Source organism: Ceratotherium simum, chromosome 2 (assembly GCF_057802395.1).
Source record: "Ceratotherium simum simum isolate JZ-2026a chromosome 2, ASM5780239v1, whole genome shotgun sequence".
NCBI lineage: Eukaryota > Metazoa > Chordata > Mammalia > Perissodactyla > Rhinocerotidae > Ceratotherium > Ceratotherium simum.
The window spans coordinates 97,073,091-97,080,816 of record NC_141901.1 but is presented as its reverse complement, the minus strand read 5'-3'; positions in this window follow the sequence as shown (position 1 = coordinate 97,080,816).

The window sequence follows — 7,726 nt, the reverse complement described above, 5'->3', positions numbered from 1 at the left end:
TTTCTGTACTGTGACAGGAGGGCTATTATTATCCCAGATAAAGAAACGGAGATGCTGAGAGCGTATATGGCCCGTGCAGAGTCTCACAGTCACAGTGAAGGAGAAAGCAGGCCCACCGCCTCCACCGAACCTTGGTGTTTGGGGTTCTTTTTCTGGTTTACCACTGCTGTGTAACAAAGCACCCCAAATCTAGTGGTGTTCAACTTTCGCAGGATCTTATTATGCTCACAGAGCTGTGGGTCAGGAAATCAGACAGTCCCCGGTGGACACTGTCTGCTCCACAGTGTCTGGGCCCTTTCCTGGGAAGACGGGAACAGCTGAGAGTGACTCAGATGCCTCAGGGCTGGAATCACCTGGAGGATCCCAGACCACAAAGCTGGGTTCCGCCGGGCCTGTCGCCTGACCAGGACCCCTCTATGCAGCCTGAGTTTCTCACAGCACGGTGCTGGCTTCTAAGAGGGAGCTTTCCAAGAGCAAGTGTGCCAAGACAGCCAGGCAGGGGCTGCATTTCCTTTCCTACTCAGCTTCAGAAGTCGTGCAGCGTCGCTTCTGCTGTACGCAATTGCCTATGACCAACTCACTCAGGCCAGCCCAGACTCAAGGGGAGGAGAATGCAGAGAAGCATGTGAGGTGGGAGCTCTTGTAGCCATCTTTGGAATATAGTCTGTCACAATTCTTAAATTAGTACTTTTCCCCCAGTAAATATACCGTTCTGAATCATGTGGGCATGAGAATGAATTTAATTTAGAAATTATTTTCACCAAGAGCATCCATTTGTCAATTATTGAAGTATAGACACGTGCTATCATCTCACATTCCATGCCTGTGACAGACATTTCTAATCAATTGCAGCACTGTTTCTACTAGGCCCAGACAGGGCTCCAGAAACCCTGATGAAATGCGCCAGACAAGAACCGTTCATCAGTGGTAGTGGGGATGTGAGCGAAAGCTTATTTGCTGCTTCTGAGGAATATTCCTACTTCCTTACTTTTACAGATGATTAACATTCCACATATGGTGTGAAAGCCTCTTGGAAAATCGACCCGTCAATCTGTAAACTGATGAAAAATATGTGCCCAACACGGAGAAAATTAATGGTTATCGTTAGATGAAATAAATCAATTGATTTCAGAAATAGTACAACACATATCAGTAAAATAATTTTACTGACTTTTTTAAACTCAGAAGTGAGTTAGAGGCTGATTTCACTGTTTTAAGGTCGCAGCCCCCTGCTTTTTTCTCTTCGGCTCTTTCCATCTGCCGTCTTGCAGCCTTGGCCGTGACAGTCCATCACATCTGGCGCCATGATTCCTAAAAAGCTTGTATAGCACTTTTCACAGCACTTCAACTTGCTTTCTTTCATTTAATCTTCACGACTGTGCTGTGAAGTAGGTAGCTTTGCAGTAAACATGACCTTTAGCAATCAGATTATTTGCCCCAAATCATACAAGTCACTAATAATAGTAATACATATTGATCACCTGTTAGGGACCAGATACCGTTTAATCAGTTTACATGCACCGTGTCATTTAATCCTTATCACAACCCGAAAATGGGTGTTATTATCTCCATCTTACAGTTGAGGAAGTGGAGGCTGTAAGAGATTAAGTAATTTGCCCAAGTTTGAAATTGGCAAGTGGTGGAACGGAGATTCAAATCCGAGTCGATCAGACTATACAGTCAAAGTAAAATCTAGAACTAGAACCAAGACCTCAGTTACTTCCTTTGGGAAATATAATTTTATTCAGATCTAATATTTTCAAATGATTTTGGCAAGATGCACTGATGATAAAATTTGATGTATAATTTGATGATATGTTTTGATCGATGGGTGGTGCTGGTAGGAGGACATAGTGACACTGATCCCTGGGGAGAGGTCAAGGCTAGTTTAAAATAGAAAGTTCAGGGATCCCAAGTGTCATCAGTAGGTAACCCTTGCAGTGTGGCTGACCTATAGAGGGAGGCAAGCCTTGGGGGTCCGCCCCATGTGCACCGTTTCTCTGAACCCGTCTGGTCCTGGTCACTCTGCTGGGAGGTGCCTGGCATCCTAAGAATGTTCCTCCAGGACCCCTAAGTTCATGTTTGTGTCCCATCTCCACGCTCAAGGCAGATTTTCTTTTCTGTCATGTAGCAATTTGCAGAGAATGAGGGATTACCTTCAAAATGTCTTTTTTTTGGGTGGGGTAGGGTGGGGTGGGGAGGTGGGGAGCAGACTTCTGTCTAGGGATTCCCACTCCCCGCTGAGCATCCCTGACCAGTGGCCACAGTGAGCCTCTGAGGGATGATGGCTCTCACCACCATATCCTGCCCTGCAGTGAAAGGATGTCCTGACGCCCAGGGCAAGGGGACACGCCCACCCCTGCTGGCCCTGCCATCCTCCTTTCCATCTTTATCTCCAATCACAGGCCGACTCCTCCACCGTCCACCCTCACCCCCCTCCAGTCCCCCAACTGCTCATGCTTTTCCATGTTGGCCTGACGTTGCACACGCTGTTACACCTGTTGGAAAGTTTCCCGGATGGACTAATGTCGTGTGGTCTGCTCAGCCCAATTCCTCCTTAGGGAAACGAGTTTCTGCAGGGGGAGGGGGTGTGGCCATGCTTTGAACCATGAGCCCCCACAGCATTTCCCAGCCACAGCTGACGGGACCAAGGTGAGCACATGACTCAAGGGCAGCCAATCCGCTGGCTGGTCAACAACCTTTAACTTATGACCTATGGCTTGGTTCAAAAAGATAAGCTGCAATAATCAGGCTCTCTCTTGGGAATCTGAGGTAAGACAAGAACAAATTTGCTTCCTCTACCTCGCCAGGAGGAAGACTGTCTCTCTGGATGACCGTGACACTACATACCTCCTTCGGTGGTCCTGGAGGAAGAGAATGATGACTCACACTGTATTCCCAGGGTCTGGTTCAGTGCCTGGCCCACAGTAGGGGCTTGGTAGATGTATGCTGAGTCCACAAACCCAGGTGGGCAAGAAATATTCACATTTCGTTATTGTCTTAAAGCAATTTTGTTCTGGCTCTGACTCCCATTCCATTAGGCTGTCAGGATTATTTTTTTAATTGGACACTTTATACATTTTAGCACTCACAACAATAGAGGCAGTATGATTTTTATTCCCATTTTCTAGATGAGAAAGCAGAGGTGCAGAGAGTCCAGGGAACTTGCTCAAGGTCACAGTGCTGCTAAGTGACAGGTCTCAGATAAGACACAGGAAGTCCCGTCCTGCCTCTTGGATTTCATCTCCGTCACTGTGATGCACCGATGAATGAATGACTAGAGTGCTCCTCTGACCCACAGCTCCTTCCCAGCATCAGCTGGTGCCTCTCTCTCACGTTTCCTCAGCTCTTGTTTGCTCCACATGTGACGTGTCCATGCCTTCGACAGAGAGCTTCCTGCAGTGAGTGTGACAATTAGAGCTAACAGTGCGTGCTCGGCTATGCCAGGTGCTGTCCTGGGGAATGTGGAGAAAAAGGGATCAAACACGGTCGGAAATTATGTATATCAAAATTTTTTGTGTGTGTGTGAGGAAGATCAGCCCTGAGCTAACATCCAAAGCCAATCCTCCTCTTTTTGCTGAGGAAGACTGGCCCTGGGCTAACTTCCTTGCCCATCCTCCTCTACTTTATATGGGATGCCGCCACAGCATGGCTTGACAAGCAGTGCGTCCATGCGTGCCCGGGATCTGAACCCGAGAACCCCGGGCTGCTGAAGCAGAGTGCGCACACTTAACCGCTGCACCACCGGGCCGGCCCGTATATTGAAATATTAATTCAAGCTGCTGTTAGTTCAAGAAGGGATTCTATTTTGAAGCCCAGACACCTCTCTCCTTCTGAAAAATTTAACTTCAGAGTAAAATGTTCCAGATCATCGAGTCAAGCCCTCGCTTGCTTTCCTTTGGAAGTTAGAGCTGAAGTTATGGAGTCGTATAGGCTCCCAATACTCTGGACATTTTCTATAGATCATGGGAAGTGGGATGTGACAGAACCTAAGCAGTGTGTTTGTAAAAGTTTTTTTTTTTTAATGGACCGTACTCTTGTTATTATTGCTTTGTGATTTGGAATTATTCTGTGATGCTGCAAATCACAGTCACCTGGTGAACTCAGCATAGTGAGGGAGCTGTTTCCTCAGTGCTCTGTGAATGATTATTATTATCCCCGTTTTACTGATGAGGAAATCGAGGCCCAGAGAGGTTGTGTGACTTGTCCAAGGTCGGGTAGATGTAAGGGCCAGGCAGCCAGACTCTAGAGCCCTTTGTAAAAGAAACTGAGTTATAGCTCACATACCATGAAATTCACCCTTTTAAAGTGTACAATTCGTTGGTTTCTGGTGTATTCACAAGGTTGTGCAGATTGTGCAACCATCACCACTATCCAATTCTATAACATCTTTTTTGCCCTTAAAGAAACCTGGAATCCATTAGCAGTCGCTCCCCATCCCGCTCCCCCAGTCCCTGGCAACCACGAATCTACTTTCTATCTCTATGGATTTGATTGATCTGGACGTTTTCTATAGATGGGACTGTATGACTTGTGGCCTTTGGGTCTGCAGAGCTTTTATTTAACACAAAGCAAACGCCCCTTGACGATGTGCTTCTCCAGCGTGAAGACTGTTCTGTTCTTTTTTGTCTTCCCAGTGCTCTGGATCCACGGTGCTTATTAAATGAGCGGCAGAATGCACAAACGAATTATGAAACAAATGCATGTCGACACTGAACAAACTTGGGGTCTGATGTTTGCTGAGCACCCACGATGGGCCTGGCACATGCTGAGTGCTTTGCAGAGGTGACCTCACCTGCCCCTCGTCACACCCTCACGAGATGGGTGCTGTAATGTGCCCACTTCACAGATGGGAAACACAGAGGGGTACATAACTCGCTGCAGGTCCTAGATAGTGGATGGTGGAGCCAGATGAACTCCTGTCCCTGGTCTGAACCTGCACTTCTGAATTATATGCAAAGCAAAGTCCTTCAAAAGTAGGGCCAGCCTCCTGTGTCTGCAGCAGGAAAATGGGGTTTCTAATGCGTCTGCAGCTGTTCACTGAGCCCATACCACGTGGCAGCCACGGCACCATTGGAGGCCGTGTGCTAGTCAAGAACAAAGGCGGTTAAGCCGACAACAGCAATTCCCTGCGGCAGGCACTGGGGCGGAGGTGTGTGCGTGGAGAGCTGTGGGAACAGAGGGGTGAAGCCACCTGTGCAGGCGCACAGCCCAGGGCCTGAGCCGACCTTTCTAAAGATTTTTTTTAATTTATTTTATTTCTCCCCCCAAAGCCCCAGTGGATAGTTGTGTGTCGTAGCTGCACATCCTTCTAGTTGCTGTATGTGGGACTCGGCCTCAGGATGAACGGAGAAGTGGTGCCTCGATGCACACCCGGGATCCGAACCCGGGCCACCAGCATCGCAGCGCGCGCACTTAACCACCAAGCCACAGGGCCGGCCCCTGAGCCGACCTTTCCATCCTCGTGCTAACGAAGCACGTCTCCATGTATGAGTCTGTGGGCTCACGGTCACCCCCCTCGACACCAGAGGGGCTGCTGGGAAGGGTAGCCCTGGCCTGTCAGGGGGCAGGTGGAGCTCCCTGCCCTGCGGTGGCTGTCGGGCTCTGCCTTGTCTCAGGAAAGCTGGCGGGGGCCCTTCCTCCCGGCTGCAGGGCAGGGCTGAGCTGCCAACCACTCCCTTAGCGCTCTGGCTGCTCCTGGCTTTTCTCTTCTCACAGACTGCCGTGTTGCATGTGTTTTCCTAAGTCGGACTGATTTCCGCTCGGTGCCAGCATTCCGTGTTGCAGTCCTCTCCGCCCTGCGGGTCCTGGGGCACAGTCAGAGACTGCCCCGGCAGGTGGGCGGCCCAGAGAGGCTTCCCACACTCACTGGGCCACGCCACCTCCACGAGATGCCACAGGCTGGGATGAAGACCTGGCCCGATTCCCTTCTCCTTTCCCCCGTTCCCTCCGTCCTGGTCCAGCTTGCAGGGTCAGGGCAAGCTGAGAGGGGCATCGTGCATGTGGGGTCATGCCAGGATGCAGGATCCCAAGGTCAGGCTGGGCCTAAGAGGTGGAGAAATATCGTCACTGGGGGCAGCCAGGGGCCTCGAAACTAAAGGAAACCCCCAACTAGGTTGAGATGGGGGCAGAAGTTCCATGCTAGGGAAACGATGCAAATATCAGTGCTACGGCGGTCTCAGTTCAGGCCACATGCAGGAAGAGGAATCACGGGGACAGAAACCAGGAAGGTCAGACACAGGTTGGGAAAGGGTCAAGAATGCCCCAGTGGCCGGTGGCCAGTTAAAGGTCCGTGTGGTCACCACAGGGGAAAAAGATGGCTGAAAACCTCAGCGTGGGGTGGGAGCACGTGCCCAGTGGGGTTTTCCTCTGGCGCATCCTGGACTGAGGGTCTCCAGAGCAGTGTGGTGTTTGTTTCTCCTGGGTACTCCAAGGGCATGGCGAGTCTGGAACACTTTTTAAGGTTGAAGATTTCAGGATCATGCACGTGGAATGACTTTCAACCCCAACCCAAGGAGAAGACTCATGCTTATAGAGTCTCAGAGGGGATGGCTTTTTCCACCCGGGTCCCAGCCCAAGACACGAACGCTTCCTTGTGTCTCTCCATGGCGATGGGGCGTTTTGTTCTGATCCGCTATTTCACGGTTCACTGAGGTGCAGCGTTACGGGGTGTGGGGAGGAGAGGAAGCTTCTCAGATCAAATCCCCACCTCATTCACGCCGGAGACCTTCTCCCCTCTCCCCACGCGCTGTAAAACGTGCGTTTCCCGGTGAGCTAGGACCGGAAGACCTGGCCCAGGAGCTGCAGCTGCGGCCGGTCACTGATCCTCCGTCTGTCAGCGTCCTCCTTGTCTGCCTGGGGGCGTTTCTCAGACTTTCTCGCAAGTCCTGCTGTGCATTCAGAGGGATCTCTGCTACGGTTTATGGAGCATTTCTGGATGATTTCGAGGTAGGCAGATGTGTCAGTTTGCCGGGAATCTGCAGCCCTCTCTGCCTCCACTCCTGCCCCCTCCACTCCAGTCTTACAACAGCCGGTGTGAGCTTTTAAAAAGATAACCCTCATCTTGGTTTTCACTTGCATTCCACCCTTCAGTGGTTTCTCATTGCTTTCTGCTGATTATGATATTGTTTTGTCAGTGTTTTGTATATCCCACAATCAGTCCCATTTCTCTTCCATAATCAGCCCACTTTCCCCCATATTCCATACGGCCCTGGGGCTGGCAGTCGTGGTGCCTCCCTTTCTCCTTCCTTCACCTCCACCCCCATTCTAGCCACAGTGGTAGGAACATGGCCTGCTTAGGCTAATCATTGTCCCGCATCCCTGTGGACATAGTGATTGGGCCAATGAGTAGGCACGTGACCCAACCTGGGCCAATCAGAGTCTTTCCTTGATTTTTTTTTTTCCAAATGGTGATAGGGGGTAACTTTCTCTGCCTTTTGGATCATAGGTTGTAAAGATGTAGGCCTGGTGAATATCAGATACTATTTTCCTACTAGATTGACAGCATCGGTCAGTGCAGGAGAAAATTAGGCCAACTAGTAGGAAATGCAGAAACAAGCAGAGAAATTACTTAGATGAAAAGAAAGTCTTGAGGATACTATTTGAGCTCCTGGATCCAGCCATACCTGAAGCTTTGACTCCAGACTTCCCAATTAGATGAATTAATAAATTGCCTTTTCACTTAAACTAGTTTTCATTAGGTCTTTGTCAGAGGTAACAACAGGAG